Genomic DNA, 23,011 nt, shown 5'->3' with positions numbered 1-23,011 from the left:
TGCATCTTTTACAAAACCACCGGGTGTCCTGGGGAGAAATTTCAGGCATTTGGTAATTGCTCTTCTTTGTTGGCAAAGCTTGGGGTATCAATACCCACTTTATTTGAATATCATAAGCAGTGAGTTGCTCTAAGCAAAACAAAAAAAAAACCCCAAACAAAACACAAAAAAACATGTCAGTTGCCCAGGTGACATTTTGTAGCAAACAAGGAAATCACAACTCCAGGAAGTGTTGTATTTTATGCCAACAACAATATGACAGTTTTCTCTGTAAAGAAAACATGACACTTTTCCAAATATCAGAGGATGCCTCCGCTGCTCCAGGGATTCCTGTACTGTCACTGAAATGGAAGGTCACAGGCTGGATTCATGATTTCTATAGTTTCAAAATGTTGTGGTGGAGCGTTTTCACGCTAAATGCTGTAGGCTAAGGGAAATCTCTGCCTTCATCTCTGAAAGGAGTGACAGGAAGAAAAAGGTCCTGCTTTGACAGCAATAACCTCTAGGTCTGGAGGTTCTGCCCCAAGCAACTCTGAAGTGAAATTACCTATGTTAATATGTTGTCTCTGTCAGATACATAAATACACACACAAACACACATAACGTATGTGAGAGAAAGAGGTGCTCTGTACTGTTAGAAAATACACTTTGAAACCCAGTGAAAGGGAATGTGTTAGAGTCCTGCATTCTCAAGACGATGATTCTAGAAGTGTTAAGCTCAGTTTATTCTTAGCTAGCCTAACCAGGTAGAAAGAGGGCCAGCGAGAGTAACTGTATTCCCTCTTGGAAAGATAACCCCAGTGATTAGACAAGTGTGACAAAGCCACGGACATGGTCAGTTGCTCTATATCCTTGTAGCAAATGTGTTGAGGCTGGAAGGATGCAGAAAATCAGAGCTCTTTGTATATACACAGGGATGGCTAAAATGTTGTGGTTAAATCTGCATTTTCCTAGGAAGGAGTGGAAAAAAAGGAATGAGTGGGTCATCAGTGATGTGACTACAGAGGGACAACAGTTGAACCAGGACAAATCTGAAGGTCTCACTTTAACCCTATCAGCCACATCCAAGACAAGGTTACTATTCTTGTGCCGGTTTCTCAGATTTTTTTTTTTTACTTCCATCCCTCTGGAGCCAAATTGCCATTTGGCATACTGAGATATAATCGAGTGAATAGCCTGCTGGTTAGTTGAAGCCAAAAAAAATATTCACTTGGAGAATATGGAAAAAATTGAAACCCATTTGTTTCCAGCCATCCTCTTCTTTCCAAAGCACTCAGATCAAAACACACCTTACTCTATAGATTATATACTTCCTTCTGCCCCCTTTTATAAGCAATAAGAATTTAATAACTGAGGGCAACTCTATAGTAATATTTATATGGGTCAAGTGGCCTAAAGAGTATGCAATAAATGTAACATTATGAACCACATTGCCCCTTTTTAAATAATGCAGCTTGAATCAAGATATTATGTTTCATATTCTGGGAAAAAAGGTGTCTTGGCATACGGTTTTGGAATACAACAGACATGAAAAGTTATACTGATCCCATAATAAAATCACTGCCTGTTTAATATGGTGTGTTGCGTAGAGCACCAGATCTTAATAGCAGACCACAGCAAGAATGTCCCAGATGATATCAACAAAACCTTCGCTTTCTCATTAGCAATCAGCAAATTCTCCTGGTGTCTGCTAGTTTCAAATAAGGGCAAGTGCCTCTATGCCTTGTGTGAAGCCCAATAGGATCATAGAAATAATGTAGTCTAATCAGCAGTGAACACAAGAGAGCCGGCATTCATAACAGAGTGAAGTGAGCTTGGTGACTACTATTCAGCAGCTTTTAGCAGTTTCCAAAATTCTGAACAGCAAGGCCAGGCATGCTGGCATGTCAGAAAAAGGGAGAAAGGAGCATTTCTGAGTACTTTATTGAAATGGACACTTGATTACAATGACATCATCTCCAAATATTTGAGTATGATCCATAGTATTGCTTGTTTATGTTCTGGAATGCAGAGAAGTCGTTGAAATATATTCTTGGAAATTTTTACAAAGAGTATATAAAAAGGTAACTGCAATTACTGAAGGCACACACACAGACCAAATTTAGTCTGCTTTTAGCTACTGACTCTTCTAGCTGTCGTCCTCAAAATATTTACATTGGTATACATGGAGGTGGCCTACATATTTCCCTAGAATTATGCCAACGTATTATTGATTTATTAGTTATTTTATTACTATGTCACTTTGGACTGAAAGGTATTTTTACCTTGTTGTCAACCACTGCTGGACACAGGAGCACTTGCCTTATACTGCTATTTTACAATATGAGTACTTTTGCCATACTTCCTTCAATCCTGTAATGATTGTTGGTCAGGTGGTATATACCATTGTAATATTTCTGGGCCTATCAGAAAAAAATATATATATCAGTGCAATGGCTTTTTACACAGCAGCATCCTAAGGGGAACCTATGAAACTGGAGTTGGAAGCACTGCTCCTTAACTGCCAAGAGAGGTGTTTGCCAATGTCCAGCAGCTTACTCTGATTTCTTCCATGAACTTGTGCAGACTGATAAACTTACTTACCCATGGTGACTACTTCAGAGTAAATGATCTGGGAATATAAAATATCATAACCATCTACCCAACATCATAACTGAATTGTGAAGATGTATACAGGGCCGGCCCTACCACTAGGCAAACTAGGCAATTACCTAGGGCGCAGGCCTTCTGGGGGAGCCAAATTGGGCACCTCCTATATGACTTGGTGATGTTATCAGTGCAAAGGTGTTTTTTTTGGTCAGAAATTAGCCTTGTCTAGGGTGCCAGACAGAATAGGGCCGGCCTTGGATGTATATAAAAATGTGGTTAACTTTCAGTTCATTTCAGAATTTCTTTTATAATTGTTATCATTGTACCTATTATAATTGTATCATTGTATCATTGATATTTATCTCCCCACCCCCGTTTTTTGCTCCCATCCAATTGGTATGAATTTTTTCCCCCAAAGGTTGCACCATGAGTCAAGGGATCTTCCGTGACAAACTGTTAGGTAGGAATAGAAACCCCTAATTTATATGCTGTTCAGATTCTCATTTGCACAATGGGCCCAGTCAGCCATAACAGTGGTATGTGAATGTGTTTTTCCTCCCTTGCTGGGATTCTCTAGCAGAACAGTAAGGTGGGTGGGATCTGTTTTTTTTGGGGGGGGGATGGGAGGGGAATGAGAATGCAGGTGAGGGGAATTAAATCCAATTCCCTCTTGCTCAATTTCAGTCTGGGATCCAGTGCCCCCCCCACTTCACTCAAATACAAGAAATGAACACAGTTGAGAGAAGATTAGTGAAAGAAATAGACCCAGTGAAGTAACGTGAAGAGAGGGCATAATTTAGTGCAGTTCACTCATACATTCAATTGTAATTTTAAAAGACATTTTAAAATATTTAAAATACATTATTTACATTCAAATAATATGTTGGCTGTCATTTTCCCTCCTTGAGCTAATAACATCTCACAAGGCTAAGCAGGGGAATTGTATATCAGCCAAAGGTCACAGTTGCTTTGCAATGAAATTAGAGGCATTGAGAGATCTCAGAAATATAATTGTGATTGATTTGTCACACAGAGAGATATCAGATCCTTCCTTATCTGATTTGACTCTACCTTTCATTGTGTGAATGAAGAATCTGCTTCTGCTCCCATGTATCCGCTCTACAACAGCTTCCAGAATACCTTCAACAGATTACAAGCCCTCAGTGCAATGACTGACAGAAACATAGTGTATTGGGATGATTCTGTTTGGCATGAGCTCCTGCTAATTCTTTTGGCTGGAAGATGCACTTTTCCATTAAAATTTCCTCCGAGTTCCCTTGGCCTCAATGACATCACCTCCTCCTTTATGAAACTCTGGAAATCAGAAGACTAAATGCTGAAATAATGGTCATATAAAGATCCAGAGATCAGCAAAATTCAAGTCCACATTGGCAACTGAAAGACCAAATAATATTTTGCAGAGTTCAAGCTTTCATGAGTCAAACCTCATTTCATCAGATACCACCTATCATTATTTCTAGTAGTCAGATTCAGTATATTCAAGGGCATGGTTTCAACTGAATTTTTAATTAATTAGTATTCACCCTATCATGTTGGTTTTGCAGATGTTGGTTGTGCTACATCAGTATAGATGACATTTGCAAAACTCATAGGGAGCTACTGGGAGGCACTGTTTGGAGATGTTCTAGTCCTTTTAATGGAGCAAGGACACCATAGAAAGACTGGCCATGATGGTATCTAAGTTAGGCATTTCATCAAAGGTAACTTCTGGATTAATGAAACTGAATTGTTCAGAGTTGTTTCTAAAAATAAGATAGGGATGAATATGCAGATAAGAAGCCATGTTGGATCAGACCAGTGGCCCATCCAGTCCAACACTTTGTCACACAGTGACAAAAAAAACAGGTGCCATCAGGAGGTCCACCGGTGGAGACAGGACACTAGAAACCCTCCCACTGTTGCCCCCCCCAAGCACCAAGAATACAGAGCATCATGTGCCCCAGACATAGAGTTCCATCTATACCTTATGGCTAATAGCCACTTATGGACCTCTGCTCCATATGTGTATCCAATCCCCTCTTGAAGCTGTCTATGCTTGCAGCTACCACCACCTCCTGTGGCAGTGAATTCCATGTGTTAATCACCCTTTGGGTGAAGAAGTGCTTTCTTTTATCCATTCTAACCCAACTGTTCAGCAATTTAACTGAGTGTCCACGAGTTCTTGTATTGTGAGAAATAATGGTCATATAAAGATCCAGAGATCAACAAAATTCAAGTCCATTGGCAACTGAAAGACCAAATTCCCCTGCTTAGCCTTGTGAGAAAGGTAGAAAACTACTTCCTTCTCTACCTTTTCTGTTCCATGCATAGTCTTGTAAACCTCTATCATGTCACCTTTCAGTTAATATTTCTCCAAGTTAAAGAGCCCCAAGAGCTTTAATCTTTCTCCATAGGGAAAATGTTTCAACCCTTTAATCATTCTAGTTGCCCTTTTCTGCACTTTTTCCAGTGCTATACTATCTTTTTTGAGGCGTGGTGACCTAAATTGAACACAGAACTCCAAATGAGGCCGTATCATTGATTTATACAGGGGCATTATGGTGCTAGCTGATTTGTTTTCAGTTCCCTTCCTAATAATCCCCAGCATTGTGTTGGCCTTGTTTATTGCAGTCACACATTTTCAGTGAGTTATCTACCACAATCCCAAGATCTCTCTCTTGGTCAGTCTTCAGCAGTTCTGACCCCATCAACACGTATTTAAAGATGGTGATATATAGACAGTTGTTTTTCAAGCTTCACAGTCTCATGATGACCTGCTTCTAAGGCTGAGTTCAGATTTTAAGCCTCCAATCCACTCAGAGCAAACCCTTACTGGTCTGGCTTGGTCCTTCCAACAAAGTATCCTACTGAGTTCTTGAACAGTATTGTATTCTGTGGATACAAAGTATTATATCACTAGATACTCATTATCTTCTCAAGCTCACTGGTGTTTACTTGATGGCAACAAATTGCAGTATGCCCTATTTCAGATCTTTTATCTTTATTGCCATTGTCTACCGCAAACAACTATGTGATCTGAATATTGTATTAAAATGAATGTTCTCTGCCAGTTTACTGCCAGCCACCTTCTGAATAGATTTTTTCAGTTTGCATCACAACTGGTAAATATTTGGCATGATATGGCACAACTAAATATTTGGCATAATTGAAATGATAAAATCAGGTGATTTGTATGTTGAGGCCATCAAGAGACAATGTCATTTACTAGACAGGTAATGTTCTGCACTTATCCTAACACCACAGCATTTTTAGAAGCCGGCATGGATCACTGCAACTGGTGCCATTCGGAGATAGGATGAGTTATGGAAAAAGCATAACTGAAGGATGGCCAACTCCCATATGAACCTACCTGACCACTCCAGACATTTGAGTGCCCCCACCACCTGAGGTTACACAGGTTAACTTGAGAAGGGCATTTGTGATTGTGGCACTGAAACTTTGGAATTCCTGCCCCAAGTAGATCAGTTTGTCTCCTATCATTGCCCTCCTCCAGCAGATGAATTTTGTTCTGTTTTGTGTAGCATTCCCCCACTAACTCTTTTTTAGCCCTCCTCTCTGTTTGTTTGTTTTTCTGAGTTTATGTGTTTGTATGTTTCATTTTATTGTTTAAAATATTCTATATACATTTGCATTTCAATGCTTTCTAATGTTTAAAACGTTTAAATGTTTGAGATGTGTTAATGTTTGCCACCTCTGGGACCTTGAATTGGGTGGGAAAGCATCATAGAAATGTATTGAATAAATAAATACTAACTATGCTTTTTATTCATTTATATAAACAAGGGAAATTATGATAAAGAGGTACAGTTGCCAGACAATGGCATGAAGACATAGCATTTTCACCAGCTGGGATGGATCACTGAAACCAGTGCCATTCAGGGACAGGATGAGCTATGGAAACAGAGGAAAGGATAGATACATCACAAGATTCTATTTTGAAGTATCTGTAGTTTTCAGAGGGAGTCAATTACAAGTAGGGTCTGTTCCCAGAAGTAATGTAACACTTCAGTAATGGGTGTCTGTTACTTAGTACTAAATAAAGACAGATGAGAGAAACAATAAAAGAAAAGAGAGAAGGGAATTATCCAATCAGGCTCACAGACATTGCTTTAATAAGTAGGTACAACCAACATCTTCAGAACTGTGTTTATAATTTTCCAAAGATTTCAAGAGGAACCTGTTGGCTATTCACATTTGCATATTTCTAAGCTACTTAGCTCTTTAAGGACAAAGATAACAAAATAGTACATATTATCCAAGCTTTCAAGACATGAAAGATGTATTCTTCAAGCCTGGAATGCTTCTAAAATGACACTTCTAAGAAATGAGCCTAAGAAGTGTAGTTAGGAACTGTAGCTTTCATAGTATCCTACATATGAAAAAATGGAAGCCTTTGAGGTGTTGAAACCTTGTGTGACTGACTTTCCTTTTGTATTTCCTTTGCACACTTATAAAGGTATCATTAATAACACAGTGATCTCTCTCTGTTTGTTCTATCTCAGAAGACACTTTCCAAACTAATTTTGAGAAAAGCTAGTATTTACTTTCTTTTACACAATTATTTTGTCCCACAAGACACCTGCCAAGGAAGCAAAGGGAGGAGGAAATCTGTTTACATAAACATACTTAAACACATTTTTAAAAACTGATTTTTAGAAGTTAGGGAAATCAATGAGATAGAAAAATTTAGAAATGGTGAAATATGAGCAGCAGCCGGGCTTCAGAAGACTGCATGAAACAGCAGACAGAATCATGGTGGCTGCAATCCTCTATGTGCTTATTTAAGCATTAGTACCATTGAAATACAAGCCCCATGGCACAGAGTGGTAAGCTGCAGTACTGCAGTCCAAGCTCTGCTCACAACCTGAATTCAATCCCTGTGGAAGCTGAGTTCAGGTAGCTGGCTCAAGGTTAACTCAGCCTTCCATCCTTCTGAGGTTGGTAAAATGTGTGCCTAGCTTGCTGGGGGTAAAGTGTAGGTGACTGGGGAAGCCAATGGTAAACCACCCCGTAAAAGGTCTGCCAAGAAAATGTCCCAATGTGATATCATCCCATGGACCAGTAATGATTCAGTGCTTGCACAGGGGACTACTTTACCTCTCTCTTTTTTGAACCATTGAAATAAGCCTGAAAGATAGGGTTGGCCTATTAATATGATGATATTGGATTTATATCCCACCCTATACTCTGAATCTCAGTCCCAGAGTGGTCACAATCTCTTTTACCTCCCCCCTCCCCCACAACAGATATCCTGTAAGGTAGGTAGGGCTGAGAGAGCTCTTGCAGCAGCTGTCCTTTCAAGGACAACTCTTGCAAGAGCTATGGCTAACCCAAGGCCATTTCAGCAGCTGCAAGTGGAGGAGTGGGAAATCAAACATGATTTTCTCAGATAAGAGACCATGCACTTAACCACTACATCAAACTGGCTCTCATTATTATGAATGATTTTATGAATTAAAGACCTCATTAGGAGAAGGCCATTTCTAAAGTATTATTAAACCAAGATCCAAGCAGGATACAACCACTGCAGAACCAAGATGATGTTCAGATGAGTTTGTTGTGGGGGGGCAGGGAAGGGTCACAAGAAATATGGAATGTTTTAACAAGACAGTTGACATCATTTGGCTTGTGCTCATGAAAAGCTATTAGGTTTGTGATGATATGCTTTATTTAAGAGACAGTAACTGAAGAAACTTCAGGGGAAAGCTTCTAAATTATTGAAAGGACACAGACTTAAATGAAGATTGAACTAATAATAATAGCTTATGGGCCAGAGGATTTCTGTAAAAATAAAAGGGATTGATTTTCACTGTTTCCTCCTCCCCCTGCAGACCTCTGAGTCCCTCTCATGCTGTTCCTGAGGGTCTCCTATTCACCAGTAGCTGCGCTTGAGGGAACATTCTTGGCCATCAGTGGGAGGGAAGAGGCAAAACTGTTCCATGGGATCCAAGCCAAAATATCTCTTACATGGAGGTATGAAGAAAAGCAATCATTCCATGATAATGATCCAATAGTCTTCCTGAAGACTTACCTTATGCATTTAAACCCCTGACTGACATTTCCCCATCCCATCATCCTATCCCAACAGTAGCTAGTGGGGGAATTTTTTTAAAAAAGCTCTCCAGGACACGGGTGGCCAAGCTATGACTCAAGCACCACATATGGCTCTTTCACACATATTGTGTGGCTCTTGAAGCACCTGCTGCCCAGCTCTTTAAATCACTTCTCCAAGCCAGAGGCTTGGCAAATGCATTTAAAGTTGCTTTCTTTCTACTTCCATCTCCCTCCTTCCCTCCTCACTCCCTCCCTCCCTCCATCCCTTCCTTGCTTCCTTCCTTCCTACCTACCTTCCTTGTCTCAAAGATCTGATGTTCATGTCTTGCAGTTCTCAAACATCTGACTTTTGTTCTATGTAGCTCTTATGGTAAGCAAAATTGGCCAGCCCTGCTCCAGGATATGCACAAGCAGAATATAGATGTTATTGCTCAGAGACATCCTTTGCTTGATCTCAGTATTAGGAAGTATATTGTTTCTAAATATGGAGGCTATACTTATATATTATGACTAGGTCACTACAAATGTCTCTTTTTAAAGACCATTTTTAAAAAAGCAATTACTATCTCTCATGACAGTGAATTCCATACATTGATGTTTAAAAGGTTCTACATCACTTTGTGTCCCCAGAAAACTAAGGGGTATAGTTAACAGGAATATATTGCAGCAACAGTATGTGTTTTAAAATATCAACTAATGAATATTAAACATACTGGAAGCTCAGTCTTTTAGGGGTCTCCAAAATTAAGCTAGAGGTGCAGTGTATCTGGTGGGCACCTTCAAGCCTATCCCAGATGGGGAAAAAAAAAAAACAACCCACCACGGTAGAACTGGAACCATCAGTTGTATCCCTCCTGACACTGAGTAGAGCTGATTATACAGGAGAATCAAATATTCCCATGAACCAAATGAACTTTTAAAAAGAATACTAAGTAGCTGGGCTATCGTGAAGGGAATTGTCACAAGCACTTACACAAGGTAAAATTAGAGCATATGATGCATTGTGATCTGCATGCCACAGTAACTTTGGACGGGAATGCTACAGTAAATGCCTTTGAAGCCTATAAACCATAAAATTTTAATCATTAGCAATCTCCTGGGGAATCTTGTGATAATACCTATAGGACAACTTACAGCTTTTCTGTCAAAAGTAGGAGAGAATATATAATAGCATGGTATGAACTCTGTTGATCTCTCATTTTGAGCACTTCAATGGCCAAAGCTGAACTTTCAAAAATTATTATTAAGCACACCAATGCTTGCAATTAGACTACCATATGTTGTGAATGAAGCACCATCATCAGATTGATTCTTTTTTAACCATTTAGGGACTTCTTGTCCCAGAATTTCCTTCTTGGTTGGCTCTGCCTCTGAAGAATTATATATTTTTTTCAAGAAATAATTAGTGGTTAGAGAATTAGTCTAATAACTGTAAATAGAAAATTAAAGAGCTGATTAGTGCCAATGAATAGCTACTGTGTAGTAGTAACAACAACAACAACAAAAGCAACAACAGCTATAATAATGGATGGTAATCTCATTATGTGAGTGCTTTTAAATAAATGTTAGCCTTTAAGTGCCAGCTGTCATTTTCTGCCTGGCCTGCCTTCTTAGTGCTAACCTTTCAATCACCTCCGCTTGTCTTGCTAACTTGTCCTATTATGCAGTAGCAAGCTGAGTCATTGTTTCAAGCAGGGGGTGACATGTTAATAGCTTAATAATAGTATAATTTCACAAATAATAATATGCTGTCACACTGTCTGAAGCACAATGTTTACAGGAGAAGTGGTAATGTATGATGACAGTAATTTGAATAAAAATGAATTTACTGCTCTTGTCTCATTTGCAGTAAATTTTCACATCTTTCATGCACAACTGGTGCTCCATGACCTCTTTCATTATTGTGTTCCGCAGTGGCTGCGGCTTGCTTTAAAATGAAAGGCAGACAAATGAAACAGAAACCTGCAGCTTAACAAATTGGATTCCAGGGAAAAAAAGAGTCCACACTGTGGCTTTTGGAAAGAAGTTTTTTTTGGGGGGGGGGGGGGCGGGGGTATCTCACTTCATTTGTTTACTAAGATGATATGTTTTCAGACTGGCTGTTTAATTAGTACACTCTGGGGGTGCCGAGTGAGGAGAAGGCATGAGCTGATATGATTATTTATTGACAATTTACAAAATTATCATCATACAAACATAAGTGGGGGAAAATATTCCACACATGGAGAGGAACATTTGATGCAACTTTAAAGTTTGGGATACAAAAACCCCTCTCCCCCATTTTTAAAGCTCCTGATATTAATGGACATGTGGGCATTTCATTTCAGGCTTCTAATTTGGCAGGGGTGATGCACCCAAATCTAATATGTTGATTAGATTTAGTTTATTATCAATGCTCATATAAACTAGATGAACTTCAAAATACTCCCTAACTGGGGAGAAAAATGGAGTTGCTTTCTGTGGGAAATTAAAAAAAAAGATCTTGATACACCATGGTTTCAAAATTCTAGCCATTCGTTACTGATAAGTCTTTTAATGGGAAATAAATATTAAAATTGTTCATTTTCATGCCAACCCAAAATTCCTGTGAGAGTTAACTTTTTTTCTTAAAAATTAAAAAAGTATTATTAAATGATGTTGAGGATTGTATAAAAAGAAGAAAGTTTGAAACTCAGAGACTGACATGTCTGGACTAAATTTAGTTTGATGGAATGAGGACAGCTAATTGAAATGTCCTTGGTTTAAAAAAAAAAGTGAAAAGGATGAATTTTCTGAAAAGTGCTACCCTTCATACCAGTGTAGAGAGAATGACATGTCGAGAATGAGAAGTGATATTTCTGATTGACCTAATTCATTGCTTAAAAATAATTAAGAACATCAGCAACCAACATTATCCACCTTCTTTTATTTTGTGTGAATTCAGAATGCTTAATACTGTCTTTCAAAACATCACCATTTGGGCTAGTCAATTAAGTGATGTTAATTGAGGACTGGCTGGGTTGCTTAATGAATATTTCAGGAAGGTGTACACTTGTTTTTACTTGTAGAATATGATTTTGATTTGTAATGTCAGGGAAAGGTTTGCTTTTGTAGGGGGGGGGAAACTTTGGTTCTAGTTGGTGAGACAAGAAGATAGCTGCAGTACAACAGCTGTTTTAAATAGTGTTGCTTTTATTTGCAAAACAAACAAGCACTCTGCTGATCACTCTTAATATCAAGGAGAGCTCTAAGCTCCTTGCTTGGGTCCTAGGAGATCAATCTGGCCATGCAGACTGCAAGGCTGGGCCTAATTGTTTCTTACTGTCACACATACAGCTTATTTAAACTTCAGTAACCACCAAGGATGCCTACAATTGTGGCATTAGCCACAGCAGACAAAAAGGAAAGGAAAGGGCGGGGGGACCCTGAAGTGTATATATCTCAACAGAGTTGCCAACTGCCCCAGGGAGAAAACCTGCCCAGTAGTAGGATGTAGAAAATGGCACATTTCAATTTAAGCTTAATTTGAAATGGCTCAGCTTGAGGTGAAAGGAAGAAGTCTCCCATGGATTCACTCAGTACGACTCCCTGTTCTGACTGCTGCTAGGAAAAAGTCTCATCTGATTTCGACAGCCCTTTGAGGATGCTGCAGCTGTAAGATTGCCATCTTTATCTGGAAAAGCTGTTGCAGTTTTAACATCTATATGAAACAGTGAGGAACCAAAAATATGGGGTGAGTGTAGAAGAGAAAGGAACCTCACCTGGTGCAAGTCCATTGTTTATTCAGATATGCAAGTGCGTGGGGTGGGAGTGGACTTCCTGCAGAGGAAAACTCCTGCTATGTTTCTTCCCCAGAGCCGCATCTCTTCTTGCCCTCCTGCACAGATATTGTTTACAGGTGGAAACGTAACTGGTTGTTCTTTCACCCCCAGTACATCCCTACAGCCAGAAAAGCAGCACCTGTAGGATTTTTACCAGTCAAATAACTTCTAAAGTCACAGGTGGAAAAGAAAAAGATGGCACCTTACCTCTCTGGAATGTAACACCAGTACTATTTATTTACAAAATTTATATACTGCCTTTCTGTCCTTGCAACAGCTGCCAAAGCAGCTAACATTTTAAAAGATACTTGATAAAATTACATTATAAAACCATTATAAGAAAAACATTCCTTGTGAAGCAATATAATAAATTTGTATATAAATCATACGTAATGAAAATAACTTTTAAAAGAATTAAAAACAAAACTAAAGCACATACAAAATTGTTAAAATACATACACCTCCACCCCAGTATTGGTTAGGAAGGAGGGATCATCAAGAAAATGCCTAACAAAACAAAGTCTTCACCTTCTGGTAGAAGATGGCAACAGAAAAGGACAGACAAATCTCCCTGGGGAGAGAGTTCCAGATAAGGTTTCCAGGTACTCATGTTCTGCCAGTGGGAGAGGGAAGGAGCCTTCCAGGAGGAGAACGGAGGTCCACCTCCTCAAGCAGCAATATCACCAACACAATGACATAAGATGGAAGTGATGTCATCGCATTGGCAACATCACATGGGATGCTCTGATTTGAGAGCAAAAGTCTATCATAAACTTGCCCTCAAACCATAAAGTTTAGCCCTCAAACCAAAGTGCTCCATGCGACATCACCAACGTGATAACATCACTTCACATGATGTTATTGTGTCAGTGACCTTGCATGGCAATGCTGCTGTTTGGGAGCAGGGTTTCCCCTGCCAGCCAGCTGGTTGGTGGCAGGAAGGAGCATGCAGAATCAGAGGATCCCACACTCCCTCCTGAGGACTGGCAATCCTAGTTCCAGAGCTCTGATGCCATCACTGAGAAGTCCCTCTCCTAGGTTGCCACTCACCTAATCTCAGAAGGCAGAAGCATTCAAAGCAGGGGCTCTGAAGATTACCATTAGGGATGGGCACAGACCAGAAAATGCTGGTTTGGTTCATGAACAGAACTGGACCGGTTCCCGGACCAGTTCACGAACCGATCCACAGCCTGGTTTGCGAATCAGTTTGCAAACTTGTCCAGTTTTTAAAAAGCTCCACACAGAGCTTTGAGTCTCCAAAATGGCAGGTTGTCTCCAGATCACTCTCCTCAATATACCCACCAAGTTTGGTCCACATTGGACTTCAGGGGGGCTGAGTTACAGACCCCTAAAAAAGGTAATTCAGTGCAATGTTTTTCAATGGGATGTCACCTCTGCTTGTTCAGGCTTGACAAAAACTGACCTGGGTGAGCTAGAGGCCTTCAACACACACAATTCCTCCTTGGGGTGACCCTCTACAAGGTCCACATGTTACATGCATGTCAGATTTGGGGGGATCCAAGTAGCAGACCACCAAGCAAGTTGCCTCCAGGAAACTATTTTTGAGGGAGTTGTCCAGTGCTATTCTGAGACACTGCAGTGTGGATCTGGTTAAGCTACAGGCATCAGACTTCCAGAGTACCTCCCCAGGGACCACCCACATGGCTGCAGGTGGCTGTGTTTTTCTGGGACCAGCCACCCAGCCCTGGTGACATGATGACTGATTGGGGCCAAGCCCCCCATCTTACCTGGGAAGGTGACAGGGACAACCAGGCCTGGCAACTGAGTCTCACTGCACAGCTGTGGGAGGGGCATTGGTGGACTAGCTAAGGGAATGTGGGAATTCCCACATATTCCTTGGCTGTGGGAATATGTGGCAGAGGAGAAAGGATGCTTTTTTGGAGGAGCAGAAAGGGTACCCCACAGCCAGGAAAGAGGGCAGTTAGCCAAGCCCCCCAGAAATCTGTAGGTAGTTTGGGTGCCTGAGTGGGAGAGGAGAGAGGATACCCCCTGGGCAGAGACTCAAGCAACTCAGGAAGAAACAGGGTGCTTTTTGGAGGAGCAGAAAGGGGATCCCATAGCCAGCATGCAGAGAAAGGGCAGTTTTCAGAACCCACAAAAGTGAACAGTCCACCCCCAAATCAAATTAAAAACATGTTTTAAAAGAAAAAAAAATCTATCCATGTTTCCACTTCTCACAGCAAAGAAAAAGGCGTGGGGGGGGGAGGGAGAGAAATATAGCTCTGAAAGCAAGGAAAGGAGAAAAAAGAGAGAGGTGGTTCTTTTACTCTGGCAGTTTGTATAGAGGCCAGGTGATTCAACAGGTTTCTCCACCCACCCCAGTAATCCCCCCCCCGCCTCAGTCCACCAAAGATATTCTTTCACGCACAAGGAGGACAAGACTCGCAAAAGCCAGATGCAAACAGAGGACAGGAATGCGCCTCCAGTGATTATATACATTTCCACCCTGCCCCCCTCCTGAGGAAGTCAGATCGATGCCTGTCATTGGAAATCAGACTTGGCTGTCAGCTTCAGACTGTCACTATTGGTCCCTTGATGGCTGGAAATATCCCACCCATACCCAATTTTCAGCACGAAACTCCATGGGTGGAGTTTCTTTGTCAAGAGTGCACAAGAGGGTCCGAACCAGGCAGAAAGTCCGAACATGTGACTTTCGAACTGAACTGTCCGAACCTCAAACATGGTAAAGTCCAGACCAGATTTTAGTTTGGTGTTCGGGTCTGTGCCCATCCCTAATTACCATGAAGGTCAGGCAGATTCATAAGGGATTAGGTGGTCCTTCAGGTATGTGGGTCCCAAGTCAACTTTGAAGAACAAGACCAACTGAAGTTTCCAAGAACACTATTTAGGAGCAGCCAGGTAGAATGCATTGCAGTCATCTAATACAGATGTAACCAGGTTATGTATCATGGTGGCAAGATCTTTTCTGTCCAGGAAAGGACACAGCAGGCTAACCAGCTGAAATTGACCCAGTAGTTCTGCGTCCAAGAGCACCCCTGTTCCTATGGACCAGTTCCTTCAAGGCAAGTGCAATACCATTCAGAACAGGTGACACCTTAAATCCTTGGTCAGATCTTCCACCCACCAGTAGCACTTCTGCCTTGTTGGAATTAGTTTATTAGCTTCAGTTTATTAGCATGCATCAACTTTAAAATTGCCTCCAGGCACTGGTTCAGGATTTCTACTGAGATCATCTGGAATTGCAAGATAGTTGAGTGCCATCTGCATATTGATGATAACCCAACTCCAATATCCAAATGACCTCACCCAGTAGTTCCATGTAGATGTTAGAGCCTAGAGGACAAGATGGAACCTTGTGGGACGCCATAGACAAAAGGCTAACAATCTGAACAGCAGTCTCCCAGGCCCAGCTTCCAAAATCTGACCTCCAGGTAGGACTGGAACCATCTCAGAATAGTACCTCCCAATCCCACTCCAGATAGATAGTCCAAAAGGGTACCATGATTGATGGTATCAAAAGCTACTGCAAGGTCCAGCAGAATCAACAGAGTCACATTCCCTCCATCTGTCTCCTGATGCCAGTCATCCACCAGGTGGACCAAGGCTGTTTCAGTCCTATAACCAGACCTGAAACCAGACTGGAAGGGATACAAGCAATTAGCCTTACCCAGGAGAGCTTGAAGTTTTCTAGCCACTGGCCATTCAATAACGTTGCTCAACCATGGGACATTTAACACTGGCTGATTATGATTAAGGCTGGGATGATCAACCTCTCTCTTAAGAAATCATTATGTACTTTTTGAATTCAGTCAGCCACACCCACCCTCCTTGGGAAGGTTTAAGTAACCACGTGTCAGAAGCTGCCATGTTTTTCTATTGCTAATTTGTATGAACTGCTGAGATAGGGTTGGGTTGAAGCATCCTTGGGACAATTGGTGAGAACCCTGTGAAACCTCTGCTGTGAATGTTCTCCTCCCCCTCCTAGCACCATCTGGACCTGAAGGAAGAAAGTGGCTTTAGAGTTAACACTCTGTGATCACCCTGAACTGTCTCTTGGAATGTTTATGTTAACTGGGAACTGTCTCTTTGGATGTTTATGTTAGAGGGATCTGGGAGAAGGCAGTCCATGCTCTTAGGCTATTCAGGTGTGTTTGTGTGATGTTTCTTTATTCCTAGCAATGCCTCTCTACAGGAGGGGTTCTGTACTTGTAACAAGTCAATAGAGCTTCATCTATATTCTTATAGTGGAAGTATATCTGTATGTTACTTGACAAACCTCACACCGGGAAAAGCAAGTGTCATTCAAACAGGTGGTAGGATTCAAATTTCCAGTGTTCCTGTCCACATTCTCACAATGAAGAAACTGAAAAGTACCTCACACAATTAGAGAAGTCTGCCATCATCCAACCCTGACATGGCTAACACCGAGTCCAAGTCAGAATGGAAGTTAAATTTTTTCCCACAAAGTGCTGCTGAGCAAAATGCTTTGAGTGGGCAACTGAGCAACCCACCTTCTCTTGCAGGTCAGATTCCAACAGGCCTCTGACTACACAGAACAACCCAGCTTGTTTCTTTGCTATCATCACTATCCCAGACTATGCTTTAAACTGAGCTTTCCCCTATATCCTATTGGATTCAGCTCAAATCTTCTTTCTCTCTAGCTGTTTCCCTTGTCTTTTCATTGTCTGCAGCCCCTCTGTAAATCTAGGGCTGCCAGGTCCCTCTTCCATATTGGTGAGGAACTTTTGGGAACTTTTGGGAATGTTCCCTCTAAACTGTGGAGTCTTGTGAGCAAAAATTCTACTTTGTGAGCTACTGACATTAAAGTTGTGAGCTATTGCATAAATTAGTTTGCTCTGGTGCCATTTTTCCTGAACTGAGACAAAAATATGTGAGCTGGAAGCTAAGAAATTGTGAGGTAGGTCACACTAACTCAGCTTAGTGGGAACACTGGTGGTAACATTCCCAATTTAATGATGTCATACAGAAGTGACATCAACACATTGGGGACTGGTGCCTGGCATGCCTGAATTCCACTTGGAATTCAGGTGCAGGAGAGCCCCCCTCCCACTTCTTGTGAGGAAAAAGGACTGGATTGGGGAGGCAACCCTGCCTCCTCAAACTGGCTTCCCTTCCCTGCGTGCCTTGCTGCAACAGACTGTAAGCTGAAATGCCCTCAAAACGAGGTTGGGGAATAGTCAGGTGGGCACCTGGCTCACTAGGGATCTTTTACCTATGTATACAAGATTACATAGAGGTAATGCATAAAGGTAATGCATAAAAATATAGGGACTCTAATTAAGTAAAATCAATTTAAATTTATTAGGAAAAATATAGGCTTCCATAAAAGATAAAATACTCATCAAAACACACATTCAGTCCTAGGAAACATAGATAGATAGATAGATAGGGGAACACATGGGTAGACAAACAGGGTGATATTTACCTATCGTAGTCTTCAAGGAAGGCTCCAATGGTGACAAGCGAGGAAGTGGGAGAAGGGACCAGAAACTGATCAGGAATCAGAGATGGATCTATGCAGTGGAAGTTGGGATACTGCTAGAAGCACACCTGTGGGTAGCTAGTCCACAGATTATAAGGACTCTCTTGAGCCCTCGGGGGATGGGAGGTACTAGGGAGGAGAAAGGGGAGGCTCTGCAGTGACCATAAGGGCCAGACTACTGCAGTAGTCAATAGAAAGTTCATTGGTGACACCTAATTGGGTGCCTGTTCTTGACCAATGGACTTGCCTGGATCCTGGATACCTGAAAGAACTTTCAGGTTGAAACGGACCAGGGGGCGGCTCCAAAGTGACAGTTGGAAAGAAGAATAGAAGTGACTACTGGGTGGGGAACACTCAAGATTAGGGAACTTATCTGAAAAGATGACAATAGAGAGTCTAATTGTGGCCTAGGTAACACCCAGCATGAACAAAGGAACTTGGCTCTGGCTGAAGATGGTCTTCCTCTTCTTCTGTCTTCTTCTGGGCACCAGTCTTTGTCTAGAGTTCCGTTAAACAAAGAAAGTGGCAGTTGGACTATTAACCACTTTTGGGGTGGGTCGGTTGCTTGTGGGCCAAAGGTGACATCTGGTGTGTATGTGAGCCTTCTGCTGGGATGAACTGGAGTCAAGCCTGGCGGGAAGATGGCTACATGTGGTATTAGCCCTCCACGGTGGATGGTCAGCGCTTCATAACCGTTCGCCTGGATAGCTCCTGGCGGCGCAGTCTCTTCCACTCCATGACTGGTATACGAAACAACGGGAAGACGTTCGTGCTGCTGGTAGGCACTCTTGTACTGGTCTAGAGTGCCTATGTAGCTTATGGCTGCTTGTACAGCATAAGTCCCTTGTGCCCCTGGATAGGTTGACCCACACTCTCTGGCCAGACATGTGTGAGTTACTTCTCCAGGTGCTCTGGCAACCAAGCTGGTAACTACGATTTTCAAAAAGGGGGCTTTTTCCTCACAAGACCATGTAGGGAAGGGGAGAAAGAACTGGATCAGGGAGGTGAGCTTGCCTCCTCAATCTGGCCTCCCTTCTCCATGCATCTGGACATGGTTGAATATGCAGAGAAGGGGGAAAGGACTGGATTAGGGAGGCAATTTTGCCTCCTTGATCTGGTTTCCCTTTCCTGTGTGCCCCACTGCAGGAGAGCATGTGGGGAAGAGAAGAAAGGTCTGGATTAGGGAGGTGAGCCTGCCTCTTTGATCTGGTTTCACTTCCCCATGTGCTGCACAGCAGCAGAGCACATAGGGAAAAAGAGAAAGGATTGGATTAGAGAGGTGAGCCTGCCTCCCTAGTCTGGTTTTCAAAAAACGACAATGGGGTAGGGCCATGTGCACCTGAACTCCAAGCAGAATTCAGGTGGGTGGCAAGCAGCCACCCCTCTCCTTCCCTCCTACAATATCTAAAGGTCTCTCCAACTGATGGGGGGGCAGGTATTCCCCACTGATCAGCTGAAGGGCCCTTTAAATCTTGCAGGAGGGTAGGGAGAAGGGTAACCACCAGTGGTCATGCTTGGGGGTGGGGCTTCTCTCACTGGCCAGCTGGCCAGCAGCAGATTAAAGCCCCCCAAGGTGTGGGAACATCTGCCTGGACCTGGGGACTGGTACCCCTATGTAAACCATGGGCCTATCTGCGCTGAAAAGGGGCACCTGGAAGTGATCATTTTAACTGCCAGGTCATATGAACATATGAACATATGAAGCTGCCTTATACTGAATCAGACCTTTGGTCCATCGAAGTCAGTATTGTCTTCTCAGACTGGCAGCAGCTCTCCAGGGTCTCAAGCTGAGGTTTTTCACACCTATTTGCCTGGACCCTTTTTTGGAGATGCCAGGGATTGAACCTGGGACCTTCTGCTTCCCAAACAGATGCTCTACCACTGAGCCACCGTCCCTCCCATTTTGTCTTTCCAGAAGTCAACCAGAGGATTGAGAGGAGCACCAACTATATCTACAGTAAAATCCTCCTAGAGAAATCAGAAAGCCATTCAGATCCATCTGGCTTCAGAAGCAGATCACCTTAATAGATTCCCCACCTCTGCAGACTCATGATATCCTTGTAAGTCAAAACCCAATCAGGTAATGTTCTGTCTAACACAAAGAAAATGCTATCAGTTCCCTCACCCTCAGATCATATTCCTCCTGCCAAGATCACGAGAGTGTGATCTGCACCAGTTATTATCTGAGACAGTCCCATGGTTGCCATGGAGGCTATGAAATCCTGAAGGATTCCTGCAAAGACAGTCCCAACATGAATGTTGAAGTCCCTCAGACAACCAGCCTAAGGGTCCTCAAAACACTTCTGATCCAACTCAGGTAAGGAGATTGTGATGGGTAGTACTTTAACAGAATCCCATTCCTGTCTCTCAATCACAACATTAGGTACAAATCCTAAAAATTGATAGCATCCTGGATAGGGCACCATGTTAGGACAACAGAATCCTTATGGACTATGCAACACCACCTCCCCTCCCACCAGACCTCTGCTGATGAATCACTGAATACCCTGAAGGGCATAGTTGAGAGAGGTTAACTGCTCCCCTCTCCCCTTACTAGTTCTCAGTGATACATGCAAGGTCAGCCCTCTTACTCAGGATTAAATGCTGGATAGTGTAAAAGCTGCCTGTATGAGAAGTAATCCCAAATAGGATAAGAAGTAATTCTTAAGCCTATAGACTCTAAAGAAGTCCCAAATACAGTTCAGTCTGCTGGCTTAGGCACACTACGTATTCTCACAGTAGTGTCCTTGTAAACAGCCAAATAATAGTTTATTATGGGACATTGGGTGTAGAGAATTAGCATATAGCTTGCATGCAGAAAATTAACATCCTGTCCCCTCGGTCAGAAAGCTGGGCAAAAGTAAACAAAGGTAGTCATAAATCTACTGATGTACAGATTCTTTAGTATTTATAATCCTTGTATGATTTTTTTTAAGTGTGGTATGCATTAATCAATATATTTTTCATGAAACTTTATACTTGCAGTTCTGTATTTTTTTCTGCAAAGCTGACTGTACTTGACCACTGACCACAAGTGTTTCATTGAAAATATGATAAACAGCTTAATAAACTGGGCTTTATCCTAGGATCTACTTTTTAAAATTCAGTTTTGATGCTGTTTAATCTCACTTTAGAAGGCTCAGTTATGAGAATAATGTTTTTCAGGAAAAAAATCAAGAAAGAAAATAATTGCTTTGTGACATCATAAAGCAAAGTAACTGTCAACTGCTATGCAAGAAAAGAAAAGAGGTGAAAGAAAATAAAAGAGGTGAATTGTTCCACTTTGGTTTGTTGGACATGCTTTCATGTATCTGTACACTCTCACTTGCCAAACTGACTCAAGGTCATGAACCTAGGCTAGGCCTCTGCATTTTAACTTTCTGACAGCTACCTTTTAACTATTTAAATACAGGGGTGACTGATAATATTCAAATATCAGTTATGCTATTGATTGGCATGAAAATTAAAAGCACACACACTTTTAACTGCATGAAGAAACCTCCTCTGCTGACAGATAGCTGCTCATTAGTATTTTGCCAGGCTGTAAATGTACTGAAATGATTTTCATCCATGCTGGTCTGCTGGAAACCTGTTTTATACTTATTCAAAGTGGCTTCAGAAGAACAACACGGTGGTGACTGACATGGCAAAGTCACCATGGGATAATATTTTATGGAGTAGGGGGGTCATCCATTTTCCATGTGCTGACATGTCATAGGTGTGTGGTGAGATTACAGTGCACCATGTCCTGTTAAATTTATGCTAGTGGTCATCTCCACATCCTCTGGCAATGAATTCCCCAAGTTAATTATGTATTACCTGACAAAGTACTTCCTTTTGTTTCTGCTGAACCTGTTGATGCCAATCAATTTCATTGGATGCCCCCAAGTTCTAGCCTTTCTAGTCAAACCTTTCTGCCAGTCCAAATTTATAAATCTCTATCACATCCCCTCTTGGGCATCTATTTTTCTAAATTAAATCCCCCAATATCCTTGTTGGAATAATAAGGAAACCTTTTATTAATGGTCACTATCACACATGCTAAATAATGTAATTTCAATCTACTTCAGTGACTGTTTGCAAGTGGATCTTGCCGTTTTACACAGAAAAATCCAATTGCAAAGTGCACTGAAAGTGGATTGAAAGTGTGTTATTTAGTGTGTGTGTGAAACTGCTTGTTAGGAAGATGCTCCAGCCTCAGATCACCACCCAAATAATTTTGGTTTCTGTTTTCTATATTATTTTAACCTTTACTATACCAGTTTTTGAGATGGTAACCTGTATACAATACTCTAAAAGCAACAATATCCTAGATTTCCCTATAGAAATAAATATGTTTTTGCTTTCATGTTAAATGCCTCTCAAACAGTGATCCATTGGACTGTTTGAAATAAAGAAATAGAATTTCAAACTGAATTCCCTAACACTTCTTACTTCACATTTGCAGAATCCCCCACTTTAGCAAGTCCTGAAAATGCAGGATAAGAAGTAGAAAATTTTGGGTTTGTGCTTGTTGAGGAAAAATCTGTTGTGGAAAATTTTACATAATGCACAGTTTTAAAAATATCAGTGTGGGGAATTGCACTACTTGTGAAATGGTTTAAAGGAAGCTGATCTTCTAGTGGAACTTTGTTTATGTGGGATGCTTGCTCTCCAACAATTATCTTTTTGGCTTGTATTGACTGTTTTTTTTCCCATAGCTCATCACCTAAAATTCATGTTTGGCTTGTTAATAGAGGGACTATCATGTTTGTCTTCTGCTTGCTGACTTATAAGGGACCTGTTAGCACTGAGAGATATCTTATCAAGTGTTGAATTTTTCTACACTCAAAAGGAAAATGTCTTTTTTTTTGCTTCTCTGTTCCAGTAGTTTTTGGTGCATATTGAAGCCTATTTTACATCAGCACCATATAATCTAGTTAATTTTACAATGCATCCTGTATTTTACAATGCATTTTAAGACTCTATATAGTGTTCCACTGCCACACCTTGAAACATCTTTTTTCTGTTCTCTCCTCCCCCAGTTTTTTATGTTTTTCTTTTGTACTGATCATTGAGGCTG

The sequence above is a fragment of the Heteronotia binoei genome, chromosome 6, assembly GCF_032191835.1.
Source record: "Heteronotia binoei isolate CCM8104 ecotype False Entrance Well chromosome 6, APGP_CSIRO_Hbin_v1, whole genome shotgun sequence".
NCBI lineage: Eukaryota > Metazoa > Chordata > Lepidosauria > Squamata > Gekkonidae > Heteronotia > Heteronotia binoei.
This window is presented reverse-complemented; position numbering follows the sequence as displayed.